The sequence below is a fragment of the Buteo buteo genome, chromosome 1 (assembly GCF_964188355.1).
Source record: "Buteo buteo chromosome 1, bButBut1.hap1.1, whole genome shotgun sequence".
In the NCBI taxonomy this organism is placed as follows: domain Eukaryota; kingdom Metazoa; phylum Chordata; class Aves; order Accipitriformes; family Accipitridae; genus Buteo; species Buteo buteo.
Window position 1 is genome coordinate 55,927,829 of NC_134171.1, and position 15,489 is coordinate 55,943,317.

The following is a 15,489-nucleotide window of genomic DNA, read 5'->3' on the forward strand; positions in this document are numbered from 1 at the left end:
CACACGAGCCCCATCCTTGGGGAGCTCAGCAGCGGTGGCATCTGGGAGGATGGACACACAGACCTGGCAGCTGTTGGGTTGAAATGACCCACAGAGAGAGCCGGTTCCTCCAAACACCGAGCCTCGCTTTCTCCTTGCAGGGCAAGGACCTTGGCTGAGGTGCTGGTGTGCATCGTCACGCTGCAAAGAAATTCTCCAGCGTGGGTGGATGCTGGGGGTAGCAAGCGCGGAGCAGGGTCTCGGCAGCTTGCTTTGTCCCCTGCCGTCGTACACCTCTTGTGTTCACCCTCTGCCTCCCCCACACCATGGCTGTCAGTGGCCTCCAGATCACGCTTCCCATAGAGCCCGAGTACCTCTGGCCCCCTCACATTTCTGAAATCCTTCACCCTTTCGCTCTGGCCCATAAAACAACAGAGGTAAGCCATTCACGCTTCGGCTATTGAGAAAAACAAGAGGGTCACTTCTATCTGTTAAAAGTGACCATTCCTCCCAGACTGGCCCTTCTGCAGCGTGACACGAAGAATGATGGGCACTGTTTTCACGTCATGTTAAGCTAACGCCAATGCCTGTCCTGCGTCCCAACCGTGCAAGCAATAAAGCTTTGTGTAGTCCCTGTGTTTTCAAAGGCACAGTCCATTTTGGACACGTAAGCTCTAAAAATAGCAAATTCTCATGTCACAAATATCCACCAGCTTACTACCTGCCCAGCACCCAAGCAGCACCTTGCAGGCAGGCCAGTATGCCCGTACCTACCTCAAACTGCTTCTCATGGCCCCTGCCTACTGATATTTTCCTCCTCTTCGATACGTGTGCACGTATGCACCCACGCGGGGACTTCTTCATTATACAACATCATGTTGTATGCTATGAATTTGCAGTGGAGACCTAGTTTCTCTACCGCAGGTTGTGTACTGCTCCAGCGACACTTAGTGTTAAAATTAAAGAGCTATATCATTTTAATTAAGCCTAAGATTAAGATATTTATTCTCATTCTAATGAAAATATATATTCCCTGCTGCCATTCTGGAAATGGTAATACTAATACCTACTGAAAACCAGAAGCAAATCCATCTGATAGTCTTAGCATATAGGTTGCATTAAGAAACCCCAGATTGACACGTGTTTACAAATTCCCATTTTGTTTTTCTCCTCCATGACATTAGCCTTGAGGAGGAGCAGCTGTTTATACCATGACCCACAGATACTGAAAGCTATTTAAATATAGTCTGGACAAAGTACCTGCTACAACTACAGCTAGGCTCTGGGCTTTCTTTTTTGCTATCTGCCTCTCACCTCTCCACTCCAGGTTTTTTCTTTCTTCCATCATTCCTTCTTCAGTACTTTTAGTTCCTATCTACCCTGTAGTTACTCTTTTGCTAGCTTTTCTGGCTCCTGCCCATTTGCTCACAAGTTTGACGGTGCATGTCCTATGCTGGAAGAAAACACCCGAGCCTTCCTTTGCCCTCACGTGCCCCCTCAGCTCACAACCTGCTTCCAGCACCCGAGCCCCCGGAGCGAACTGATGCGTTGCTTCAGTACCTGGGGCTGCTCTCGTCCATCTTTGCTCTCCTGGCATTATGGAAACACATCTCCAGAATATCATTTCCACCCCTCACCTCAGAAACCTTCAGTGACTTAAAGGCTCTTTCCCCATGTGGTATCTCAAAGGCTTTTTTCCCCAGTGGTATCTCAAAGCACAAATAAATCGCACCTACTTTTTCTACCCATTTATGAGTAATGTGAAGTAACGAGGAACAAAATACTTTCCTGATGTTTAGTTTAAAAAAAAAGTATGCCATTGCCTGCGTTTTTCTTTTTGTAACAATTTTTCTCCTTCGCTACTGCTTCAAGTGGAAGCAGTAAAAGCATTTAAAATACAGTGAAAGAGTGGGTTAAGAAGTTAAAAAAGTAGGAAAAAGGAATGTGTTTGGAAGACCATTTTCTGCCCTCAACTCCTTCACTTCTTCTCATGCTACTGTTATTTTCTTAGTGCCACAGGAATGTTCAGGGGCTTTGGTTTTGCTGTTTCATGCTGGGTATCCACACAAGCCGAGGAGAACGCCTTACTCTTGGTTTCGAAAGGCCTGGACTCTGCTAACAGTTCAAAACGCAGTTGGTTTTTAAGGTAGCGGCACCACCTGCAAGCCAGTGAGGCTGCGGATGTTTGCAGAGTCTTGACAAAGTGTGAGCCTGCAGGGCAAGCAACAGAACCAGTGGGAAGACATTTGGAAGAAAATATTTCAATACGAAAATGATGTCTCCATGTTTTTCAGCTAGGGGAAAAGACTGATTTTTAAAGCTAAAATTAGAAGCTAGAAGAGGTAAAAAGTTACCACCTTTTTTTTTAAATCAAAAGATGTATTCTGCTGCAAAACTGTGACTGAGCTGACAAGTCTTTTTGATTCCAGTTGGTCCTGCTCTTTCTCTCCAAACATGCGCCCCTTCAGCCAACTCGACTCCACAGGGTTGTGGGAGGAAAAACTCCTGGGTTCTCGCTGTAGATGCCAACCCATGCAACCTTTACTGGGGAGCAAGGGGAAGAGAGAGGCTCCTGTGAGCCCTGCTGACCGTCGGGAAGCAATGTGGAGAATCCCGCGCTGGCACCCACTCACTGCACTTTCCTGGACACCCTCTTGAAACGCCTGTCAGGTAGTTTCTTCTAAGAAAATTTATGCACAAGAGCAAGAGAGAAATTCATTTCCCCCAGTAGCAAACAGGGCAGCTCACACTTCATTAAAAAGGCAAACCAGAAGTCCCTGGCTAATTCCTAAGACATGGATGTGACTCTGAACCTCTCATTCTTTCTGCTCGCCTCCCATGGCCCAAAACAAGGCAGCTCGGAGGTCTGGATACAAAGTCAGGAACAGCATCAGCCATGTTATGTACGTTCAGTCTGCAGTACGCATCCTTTATTTTCTCCTCCTGCTCATAAGATGCTGGGATGAGGCAAGGATGCTGTGATATGACAACTGCACAAAGAGCACAACTGCTAGGTGAAATTCCATCTGTGTTTCTCCCCTTGTTAAAACATAAAACCAAAAAAAATCCAGACTAAGTGATGAGAAAAACTGGGCAACTCTATAGCTGTCAGACAAAGCCCTGCCAAGAAGGACAATTCCATTTTTCCATTCCTCTGGCTTCAGGTATCATGTGCTAACTGCAGCTGCAGAAATTTAAATCTGGCCTTTAAATTTAGGTGACAGGCCACCTTTATGGCTCATCTGGATACCTGCAAGACTATCCCAAGTGGAAAGGAGGGGGTTCAGAGCAATCGCTTAGTAGATGAGCCTTCAGGTGTCGCCTCAAAGAGTTTCAGGACTCTTTCATACCCTTCACAGAAATTACAAACTGTCATTGCTACTACCTCTATTCTCTGTCCACTCTGTTTAGACTTATTTTATTCCATATAACTATATTAAAATTATATTCAGGATTACTCACAAAATAGTAAGTACCTTCATTTGTGCATACAGTATTTGCCTTTCTGATTAACACCCCCCCAAAAAGAGCTCAGAGAGCAGAAATTAAAATACCATTCTCCAACTTGCCCCCACAGATGCCTCAGGGAAAAACCAAATGGATGACTTACTCCTGGAATTTTGCATTTGGCTTCATAATTGAAGGATCAGGAGAAATTTCAGCTTTTTCAACAAATAATTAGCTTCACTAAAAATAGACTTTCTTCCTTTCTTGAACTGTGTAATTGCTCAACTAAATTAACAGAACCAACCAACGAAATTTAGTGATGTTGGAGGGCAGAGTGTCAGACTTCTAGCTGATAAAAGAAGAATCAACCTCCTGAATTCTGTTGTTTGACAGCTCTGATGTTGAAACTTTTCTCCAAAATAAAACCAGTGTTTTATATTCACCTCCCTTGGGGACACTTCTGGAGATTTAAAGCAGAACCCTGTATTATTTCTTCTCCTCTAACTCCGTTATAAGTTTTACACATGTTTTCCTATGTAGAGACTCCTAAAGTAGCCCAAGCATTTTGAAAATCTATTCCAAGCCCACACATATATCATAATGGAAAAAGAGGCTGGTTGTTTTTTTTTTTTTTCTGGAAAAAGAAACAAAATAAGACGAGAAGCTCAGCACACACACAATGTGCACCTTCCTTGTCTAAACTTTCCTATGCTATTAAAGTCTCCAGACCCTGAACCTGCCAAGTGTGAAAACCAGTGGTCATGCAGCTAAAAGCAGGTACCCTCTGCTTAATCCCCCTGCCCCATCACCACCAGCATCGCCCCTCCAGCAGCCTGTGACCTCCCTCCTGGGCTGACTGTGACTGGTTTCCCTGCTGAACCCCAGGCGTGTGCTTGCAAAAGCAGAGGTGGATGAAGCAGGACAGCCTCAAGCCTGCACTCTGCACCACCTGGAGGGGAGATGCTTTTGGCCCAAAAACTAAATAGCTATAGTAGCAGGCCCATGGAGCCCTGTGCTCTCCTGCAATGCAAAGATGCTATAAGAGCAGCAAGCCTTACAGTTCATGTCTACCATGGCATGGCTCAAAATGATGCTGTCATTAAGAAAAGAGGTTTTCCCCCAGTTTATCCTAACTTCCCTCAACATACATGCAGGCACAAAGTCTCAAGGTGGGAGTTCAGCGATGGAAGAAGTCATGGTGCCAGAAAGCAGCCCCAAACGCTCCCTTCCACCACAGAAACCCATTGCTAAATCCTATTTGCACCACACTCAGATCTCTCAGTGACAAGAGTGATCTATAGCTGTCTAGCAGTATTTATACCACAGCAACCACTGCAGTATCTGGGGAACATGGTATAAATACAGACCAAGCGATAGCCAGGGAAGCCCAAAGAGTGGGCGAGGAGGGCGAGTGGCCAAAGCAGCTGAGTGACATGCTGATTCAGTGCATCTCCTTCAGCTGTCCTCAGCAGCGGGTTGCCACAGAGTGGAGGTCAGGAAGCTTAAAAGAACCAATTTATCTTTTCTTTCTGTCCCTTTAACAGCCTGTTTCTCACGCTTTGCTTGAGCCCTCAAGGTTCTTAATCTGAGTATCCAACCATGGCACATTGCATTGTTACATGAAGTATAGTAAACACATAACTATTTCTTCTAAAGTGATGATTTGGTTCATGCCCACCAGCCTGCAGCAGTCAGCAGATGAGATTGCAGTTGTCATCCCTGTCTTACAGATGGGGAAATCCATGCAAAGGGAAACTGTCCTGCCCCAGCAGGCCCATGACTGTGCCTGTGACTGCAGAGGAGAGGTTCATGTTCTCAACCCAAAATCCAGTCACAGGGCTTTTAAGATGGCAGCTTGAAACATATTCCAGTTTAAATGTGAGGGAAATAGAAATGGTTGTTTAAGAAAAACTCCTGGATGTGCATCTCTCTGTCACATGTTTAGTTTCTTCTCAACACACATTAAAGGCAAGTATTTTCAACTGACTGAACAGGACCTTTCAGCAGTGAAATCGGTGAGAATTTGAAATATGAGCTTTGCACGTTGACTTCTTTCTTCTTCATAAATATATTACAATTCTCTATTCCCAAATGGAACCTTTGAAATAAAATATAAGCAAGGAAGAGTCCCTCATACAAATGGGATTTGCAACAGGGTTTTGCAAGCACATAGCTGGTTTAGGGGTGCTTCTTCCCATCTGGCCTAGCAATGCTTTCGTACCCCTCCTTGCTAGAGAAGGCAGGGTATTTTATCACTTTGTTCTATTTTTTCCACTCAGGATACTGCATTTTTTCTGAAGAAATGTGATGGATGCAGCAGCCTACCTACTTGCTGCAATTCCCACAAGAATATTTTCTTTTCTGACTCCACCGCTCTGCAGGGAGCTGGTCTTCTCAGCAGCACCCCACCGCGCAGATCAAACACTTGGCAACTACTTTCCGTCACATGTTCAGAGCCCCTTGTATGGCTGAAAACGCTGGAGTAAACTGTTTTTGAGGGTAAGATTGGATTTGGGACGTTAAGAACAGATTAGGGAGCCCTTTTCGCCTGCCACAGTGGCAATGGAGCAGCACATGGGACTGCACTTACAGTGCAAAACTTATCTATGGTTTATAGAATTATCACCATTTGACTAATTTGGGCTATTTCTGCCCTTACAAAAGAAACATTCAACTCAGGTATTGCTAGAAAGCACTAAATTACTACTCATCTCTTTGCACAGCCACTCATTCAAAAGGGCATATGGATACTACTTCTTGTGAACGGCATTTTTCAAGCTGTGCCTCCTGGCTTGATTCACTTAACAGCCTGGATAAGGACCGTCTCTCCCTGCTGATTTGGCACTCCAAGCTGTTTTGTAGATCACCAAGGTAGGCAAAATCAAGCCCAGCGTTATGTGAGGCCCTTGCTTCTCAGCGTACAAACACTGGGAGAGCTTTTGGGAAGAGCTCTCTGACAGATACCTTCGTAGCCCACTTCTCTGAGTAAGGTGCCGCAGCACCAGCTTGCTTTGCCTTGGTTTGATTGCATTGCATGCTCAGTAATATTCTGCAAGTACAGGATAACTTTTCAAAATATCTCAGTCCTAGTCATCTTCTCCCCATTTTTGCAGCAGGCTTCAAGGGCAATTTTCACAGCGACTTTGCTGTGGATGCTACTTCTTTGCAAGGAAAAAAACTGTAATAAGAAAAATCTATATATCAGCCTGGGAATACAAGGGCTCCCTGAAGCCATGGGTTTTGATCACAAAAGATCTGATGCAGCTTTTATTTTCCTTGCAGTTTTTCTTGTGTAGACAAGGATCTGCTCTGTGTCGGTCTGAAGGACCTGACAGTACCCCCTGTAACAGGAATGTGCCAGCTCCTGCTGGATAAACTTTCCTCTTTCCTCCCCTGCTGCTGTTATTCACCAGCGGCGTATGTGTTTGTGCTTGGACATCCCTGAGACAGCTCTGCTTCAATGTATTGTATTTCTATACATTTCTAATGTTAAAGAAAAATTGAATTTAAGAGCAGGACAGAGAAATAAGGTGTTTTCTGGCATCAGGCTGTTTAATTTGCAAGGAGGAGAGTTTACACTCCATGTACTTCAGATCCTAAAAGAAGCTTTTAGTACTTAACTACGTGCTGGTAGCACAGAGCAGCCAGTCGAGCCAGCTCCCCACAGCATGAAGCAGCACAAAAATGTGAGCAGAACCTATCGCTTATAACCCCCAAAAGCAGTTTTCACCTTGAATCCTAAAGAAGCAAAAGCTTGTTTTTCAAAGTGCTAACAGGGGCTGTTGCTGCCTAGGTTATTTCTTGTAACCATGATAGCAGACAAAGAATCAAAGTGACATTTTCCTTCTTGGCATCAACTAACCTGCCCCCACCTCCACCCCCGCATCTGACTCCACAGGTTTTTTTCTGGAGATGCTGAGTGTGATCCCTATTTGTGCGCTGGTGAGACATCTCCAAGTTATGCTGGATGTGCAGCTCTCCTTTGACAAATGTGATTATGAACATGCATCGGTTATTAAAACGGATTTTTATCACTTGCAAAATATGCCACAGATTAAATGCTGTCCAGCTTCTCAGGGCTATACTTTTTGTTACAACCAGATTGAAATTGCTATAAATTCTTTGTCTGTAGCTCTGCCAGAAACACGCTGACATGACTTGCAACCAATACAGAAGTCAAAATAATTCTTACTACCTGAAGCAGATAAACATTTTTCTCTATTCTGAGATCTCTACATCAATTCTACATTTTTTATTCAGAGTGTTTTGTTTAATGGACTTTTCATTTATAGAGCTTCAATTGATTTCTGTCAGCCTCAGGACTGCTATTAAACCTGCACTAAAACAACTATGGATTTCAACAGCATTTCCTAAACAACTGAGCTTGATTTTAGCACTTTAAAAATAGTTTCAACCTCATTAATACTTTTCATTACCATACAATTTCCTTCCCAGAAGCCAGTCATTTGCAAACTTTCATTAGGAATGCAGAAAGGGATTCACTTGTAAAAGCACCTGGGTTCTGCTCCCAGCTGTGGTACGGGTTGCTTGGCCTTACTAAACCGTACAGCTCATCTGGACTTCTGACTACATATCTCCAATATTTGGCGTGATTTTGTGCATGGTTATGAACCATGCCACAAGCATGAAACCTCACAGATCTCTGTCTGACACTGGCACACCCCGTGAAACCCTTGGATGGCACATTTCTGCGTCTATCAAGTAAAAGAGCTCCATTTATGTGGTGAAGTGCTACAAGCCCCCTGCAGCTCTGGAGTGAGCCTCTTCACTTCTGCATATGTTTGTTGCTTATATTAAACTGTGACACGTGTCTGGCTCTTGGGACTCTGAGGATGATTCCCATGGACAGGATCCTATGGTCCCTACAGAAATATGGCAGGGAAGTCTTCTGCTTAGTATATGAAGCTCTTATGCTTTTTGTAGTAACTTATATATGTGTAATATATAATTTTTACACCAGTTAGTAAAATGCTTTCTGTGGGTATAGCTTATTTACTTTCGCCAGCACTGGCTGAAGTGACTATCTACATTTTTTTAAGGCTGCAAAGATCTGGGTTATTTAAACTACATTTATTGTCTATAATAACTAAAATTTCCTGGAGATAAGTGGGGTTTTTTTTGCCTTTATGCATGATTACACTTCTCAATAGATTACAGACCATTGGGTTTTTTTTAATTCCACCTCTGGCAAACAGACTCCTGGACTGCCAAATGCTTTCAAAGCAAGGAGGAAGTTCATTGAATTTTAACATTCATAAAAATAATGATGTTGAGACCTAGTACCTCATGAACCTCTTGTCTCAAACTTAGGATTTCCTGGGAGCCCACACATAACCCATGCCCCCTCCAACCCATGTCATGCACTAAATGCAAAAAATGGAGAAATGCCAAGAAATAAAGGTGGCCAACAAGAAGTCCCAAATTCTGATTCCAGGTATTACATCTTAGAGTCTGTCAGAACTGGGAAATAAAGCAGACTCATTTACTGAATACATGTGCAAATTGAATTTCTGAGTTCAAAGAGGAGATTCTTAACTTCCTGAAACCAAATCAGACCGTAATAACAATACAACCCTCATGCTTCTAAGAGTCTCCTCCATTTTCTTTACAGCATCAGGTCTGTGTCTCAAATCTCAATTTCCTTAATTCTTCTTCTTCAACCAGAAAAATCCTCACTGGTTTATTCTCGGGTCATACACAAATTCTCTCTTTGTTCAACTACAGCTTATATTTCAGCCACCTATATTGCAGGATACAACTGTCTTTTAATTAGTTTTGCCTATCTGCAATGAAATTAGATCAGTGACTATACTTGGAGCACATCCACAGTGTTGACAAGGCCTGAGCTATACCAACTTTGCAACAGCTAAACATGAGTGAACCCTGCTATGCTGTAAGGTAATGTAACCAAAGATGATGACCACTACTCTGCAAATACACCACGCAATATTCCTTCCCTGCACAGCTAATTGTCTTCACTTTAGCCAAGGAGGAAAACACTTTTTTGCTGCAAAGTGAAACCACTACATGAAAGCTGTATTTTGTTCCAAACAGAGCAGGTCCGCTATGCCAAAGTCATGCTGGCAAGGACACATCAAAACCAAACTCCCCAGCCTCTTGCTACCTTACTTGTTTATGTCAATCAGTTGGGAGATCTTTAACATTTGAGTTATGTTTATCTGAACTGGTTTTCAAGGTCTAATTATAACATGTGAAGTGGGGTGAGATAGCTGCTATGAAAGTCGCAATATAAATAAGAGGACTTGACGGGCTGAATGATATGTTGGCACAGACCAGACATGTATGTCACGTGGAAGCCCAGTGCAGCTGTTGTAGTCCATGGTACAATAAATAGCTATGGGGAAGCGGCGCGGTCATGCGGCGTTTTTTAATACCACCTACTGTGCTACTTGGCCGAATGCACTCGCCTTGCAAAAAAAAAAAAGGGCAATATCTGTAGCTTAAATGCAGAAAAGCAACAGTCCTAGCAGAGCAAGGCTGGTGCGCTTCAAAGGCTCTGCAGGAGAACATGGCATGCTTGCCTGCCTCCCCTGCCCCATCCTCCTTTCACACAGTCCTCCAAAGATGACCCAAGCACGACTTTCCACTCAGCAAAACCAACAGAGCACGTGCTCTCGCCTCGTTGAGCTGGGATAGCGTGCTGTGCACAGTAATGTACGCAACCTCTCCTCCCGTTGCAGGAGAGATCCACTGCAACCGCCTGGCAATGGGCACGCAAGGATCACTCCTGGCAGCACTCGCAGAGGGATGTCTCAGGTAAGACTGGGCTTCTGGAGAGGATCTCTATTTATAACCTGGACCCCGATAGGTGGCTGGTCTTGGGTGTTAATGTGACAAAGTATTGGTTTTTAAAGTCGCTGAAATGCCTCAACAGGGAATGGAAGATGAAACCGCTGCTGGCTTGCAAATGGTCATTCATGCCATGTGCTGGTAAGAGAAGAAGCCATCAATACTGGGTATTCGCAGCGCATTGAACATCAATTAAATCAATAAGGGTCCATGAAATATTAATTATAAAGCACCTGCACCCTTTCTAAGGTTAGGTTCTTATCTGTTTTAGAAAAAATTGTCCTGCCACAGGGCATATGTATCTTTAAATTAGCAACTGGCAATGAACTGGGCTTTAGACAAGGCTCTGGAAAATGCCTGGCATCCATAATTCCAGCAAGATGCCTTCTGGGTTTCTATTACACAGATGTGAGCAGCGTATTAGCCCACGTTTCCCCAGAATGGAAAAGGCACTACAATTGCAATCATTGTCCTCAGAAAGTAATTTACATCCCCTTTTTGACCCAGATTCTCAGAATCCTGCTTATGCAGCAGCGGTGCCATAAAATGCAAAACGATGCAACATTCAAATGTTTTTGGAGCTACTGATGTAACATAATTTTATTTGGGTAAAATATTTTTTTCCCTAGCTCCTTTCTACTCAGCTCGCAGTGTTACTCATGAAGTTTGTCCCTGTATCCATAAATAGTTGCATAAAGTGACAGGGCTATCAATTTTGATAGTGCACGGATACTTTTCATATGTTATTTGAACCTAGACTTTGAAGCTGCAAAAAGTCAAAGTGGCAAATTTCAAAATGAAAAAGAAAAGAGAAGAAAAGAGAAGAAAAGAGAAGAAAAGAAAAGAAAAGAAAAGAAAAGTTACTTAAATGAGCTGTAATAAGGTCACGAGTTTCACAAAACAGCAAGTAAAATTATTCTCATTTTTTTTCCTAACCTCCTTTCTAGTTTAAACAGTTTTATTTTGTATTTTAAGACACTTTTACCTAAGCCTAAAAGCATATGCTTTATCTCCATCCATTTTGTTGCATATTGTTGGACACCGGTGCCTGTGTTCAGTTATGCTCTGGATGCACTAGCAGTCTCTAAGCATGTCAGATGGGTACTATAATCCCAAGTGTGATCTGAGCCCGAGCCTGCGGTCAGGTGGGAGCTGTAACTCATTACAGATGTGGAGCTGGGACCCTGGGTGCTGCTGCAGGACAGAACTATTGTTTGGCTTCACAAGCAGGTGGGGGAAGAGCAGGAATCCCTGGTGGGACTCCAGGTGTGAGGAGGTTCAGGTCTCCAACCCTGATGCTGCTCCCTACCCCAGATCACTACAGCACAGACCCAGATTTGAGGGAGTCTGGAGAGCCTCCTCCTCTCTACATCTTTAATTACCGGGTAGTCACAGTGCACAGACTTGCCAGCCAGGCATGATGCCTCTTGGACAGAGACTTGACCACCAGCACGTCACTTGGCTCAAGACACCGCATGGCCCACAAGAAGAGCTGCCTGGCTCCATCCGCGCCCTTCACCCTGGCCTTTGGCAACAAGACCTGCTCTCCTTCACCTCCCCATGTGTACTGCCACTAGCAGCCACTGAAACTCACATTTTCTCATTTAAAGATAATTCCTAGATGTTTGGCTTTTTTTATTGAGATTATCTCGGGGTTTGGCTGACAACATTTGCAACACACCCCATATATTTAGAGAGAACAACATTGCTCTAAGGTGGGAAGTTTTAAAGAGACTTTGGTTGTGTCTGAGGAGACCTGAAAAGCATGTTGAAGGCTTCAAGCACACGTGTGCATTAAATAGTGGATTGGGAAAGATCCTCTTGCAGAACTTAAAACTGAGAACGTGTAATCTTCACGTCATTATCCACATTATTAAATCTGTGAAAACCGAACCACATGCAATAACATGGCCGTTCTAACTAGAGGCATTTAATCTCCCACTGTCATCTCAAAATGTATGTGCTCCAGCTCTTGGTTATCTACAGAGCAAGCAAGGACTAGAAAAAATTAACAAGCGTCAAAACTTCCTGTACTGATTTCCATGTCCCTGTTTAAGTTCACAAATTGGAAAAAAATTCTCCCTTACTTACCCCTAAAGGGGTAGCTGAATTTCCTGGAGCTGAACAAACAAGAGGAGAAAGTGTTATGTGGTTAGAAATGCTAACTACATTTGGTCTCAAAAGTCACATCTTTAAGAGTATGGGGAATGCTAGGTTTTTTTACCATCTTTAAGAGTATGGGGAATGCTAGTTTTTTTTTACCAAGGGCAGAGTTAAGAGACTTAGAAAGCTGAATTATTAAATACATATCTCTGGGATCCCATATGTAATCATATTCACATGTGACATGGCTATGCCCATCCTACTTGGCAGGAAACTCTACAAAGGCTTGGGAGAACATAGCTGTTGCATCTCTTGCCGTACCTAGGTGATCTTGTGGTTCTAATCCAAGTCTTGCCTTCACAGCAACACAACTACTGTGATCTTCAGAGGCAGAGGCACTGGCCAGTCCAAACTGTAGGAGAAAATGAGGGAGGAACGGCCTTTCCTTTTGGCTTTTCCCTAAGAACCTGGGTAGTTTCACATCCCTTTTCTCACCTCTGTTCTGCGTTTCCTATCTGAATAGATCACAGACAATGTAGGGTTAGCTGGCATGTTTTCAAGATGCATTGACCATGGAAACTGGGAACACATTAAATAAACATGCCTCTGGCACCTCAAAATCCACAAAGAAAACTTACCCCTATGCTGATATCCAGTATGTCAAGTGTTTTTCCAACAAAAAATATTGGTTTCAATAAACACTCCAAGACAATCTGTTATACGTTCAGAAGGGAAGAATCAGGTTAATTGCAGAAGATTATATTAGCATGTATACCATGTGTGAACACAGTGGAAGGATTTCTATAGTTGCTTTAGTGGGTTTCACAGTATCCCATGGGATCATACCGGACTGTAATAGGGATTAGATGTCTTGGACCCTGCAAAATCGTCAGATGCAATTACCTTAAAAGGAATAAATTAATTGGCAGGTCCATGTTGTATAGGAAACCTGCGCTCTGCAGGTGACCACTCTGCTCTAGGGGAGACTGACCTCTCCTGCTGACCACAGAGTGAAGCTGTAGGAGCTGCCGAGGGGTCTCCATCACAGTAAACCTGCTCCTGCTCAGTGCAGTGACAAACCCCGTCCAGCAGCTCCAAACCCACAATGAGCTACAGCTCCGTCACAACCTGGCCCTCATCCCAGTAGTGTTAACGATGGCTTTGTGATATTTCCGTTCCTTTCGGTTCCATTTGGATGAAACCACACCCTTTAGAGTTTGTTTGGGCGGTTCACAGCTATCTATAATCTATTCAGATTATTAGAAGGTGAGGTGAAATGGTAAAAGGAAAGAAATTAAAGTTTCAATTCTTTCCTGACAAGTTCTGTCAAGCAACCAGAGTTATTTAATTCCACTTTTGCAGCAATCATGTCTCTTTACCAGCTTTATTAGTCACACAGCTAAGCCAAATTGTCCTTTATTGCATTAATATATCTCGAAACTCAAGTACGAAATTACACCTATCTGAAAAAAATTAAAACTTTCAAATAGTTTTAAGCAATTGCTCTGTAAAAACTTGAAAACCTGGGAGAGCCATTGTGATCCTGGGACCTGACCTCTTCCAGGACATGTGATATAACCTCACCTAACGATCCCACAATTCCTGCCCAAAGACAGGCACATCATCTCCAAATGCACTGTCCTAAAGAAGGCACGTGCTAGTCTGAGACACCTGGCAGCTGCAATGTAAAGCATTTATTGAAGTTTAAAGTCTGCTGGTAATTAGGGCATTCTGTAATAACATAGCGTGACACAGAAGACAAGGGATAATTACATATATATCGATCATTATTGGCCTTGCCCTCCCCATTTTGATGGCCGTAGTTTTCCTTCTGTTTATTCATGACCTGAAGTTAAAACAATAAGTTTTGGTGTTTGGTTGGTTTGGGGGGGGTGGGGGGTGGGGGGCGTGGGTTTCATGAGATAGGGTAGTTATTCAAGCAAGACTTCAAGACTTTTTTTTTTTTTTAAATTAAATCACACTTTGGTATATGATGACTGACAGATGTGAGGAGATGAGAAGAAAACAAAACTATCCACTGATTTTCAAAAAGGCACCTTATTCTGCTGTTTCTTTCAGGGGTGCTTTGTGCTGAGCAGCGCTCCAGGCAGAGCAGCAGGCACTAGAGCACTGCTGCTATCTACAGGTCTGCTCTGTGCAGTGCTCAAACTGGACACGAAATCAAGTCCTGCGATGGGGATGCTCCTGCTTGGGAAAGGGACTAAAATCCTCACACTGAAGTATGTTGGCTTTTGGGAAATGCAAGCTGGCAATCTGTAGCCTGTCTGTCCTGTGGCTCATGTATGTTAAAAACCCCAAATCAAGTGGACTTCATTAAAGGGAAGGCTGATCTGTGCTGCATGAAAGTAAAATTTCTGCTTTTATTTTTTTTCTGCCAACAAAGAGGAAATGTTGCACTCTCAGGTGCAGTGTAAGAGGAAGCATCTGCTCCCAGATGGGAACCCTCTGCTACCGCAACACAAGGGTGCACAAAACATGGTGGGGTACACAAGGGCTGGAAACCACCTTTGAGCCCACAATGCTAAACTTTTAAGATGATTTGTGATGTAATTCGAATTCACTAAAATTTAGTTGTGGCTTTACTTTGTTTGGAATTTACTTAATTTTTCTTTCTCTGCTTTTTCCTCTGTAACCCAGAAATTTTGATAACTGCTTTTTTGTCTCTTTCATGGGTTCAGCACTGCTGAAAACAAACAAAACAGCTTTCAGAACAGGACAACAATAATAAATAAATCTATCCAGCAAATACAAGCAAGCCATGGAGACGTCAAAAGCACCTATTTAACCAAAGGTTGTGGATTTCAGGATCAGGTTACCAAAGACAGTATCAGATCACAAGATTTCGTTAAGCAATAGAGGAAAGGGCAAACTCAGAAAGAGTAAAAAAAATTTTTTTCCCTAATTAAAAACCCTATTTTTTTCCTAATAAGGAAAAAACCCCCAGCTTATTTGTGAAATCTGTATCTACAACTGAATGTTTGGCTGCCAAGATAAACAGCCAAAGTACAGGAGCAGAGCACCTTGCTGCCAGGGAAAGCACAATTAGAAGCTCAAACAGCAGCACAGTCTGATCTGACATATGGAAACTCTGTGAAGCTTTTCCCATTC

The 15,489-nt window shown here is 43.2% G+C and overlaps 1 long non-coding RNA gene across 1 annotated transcript; it reads left to right on the top strand.

The window, feature by feature from the left end:
- The first annotated feature begins 9,902 nt into the window (after window positions 1–9,902).
- Window positions 9,903–14,838, top strand: LOC142042807 (uncharacterized). Its single transcript, XR_012653894.1, has 4 exons — window positions 9,903–10,224; window positions 10,343–10,398; window positions 11,015–11,164; window positions 14,440–14,838. It is a non-coding gene; the product is annotated as an uncharacterized LOC142042807 (long non-coding RNA).
- The last annotated feature ends 651 nt before the right edge of the window (window positions 14,839–15,489 follow it).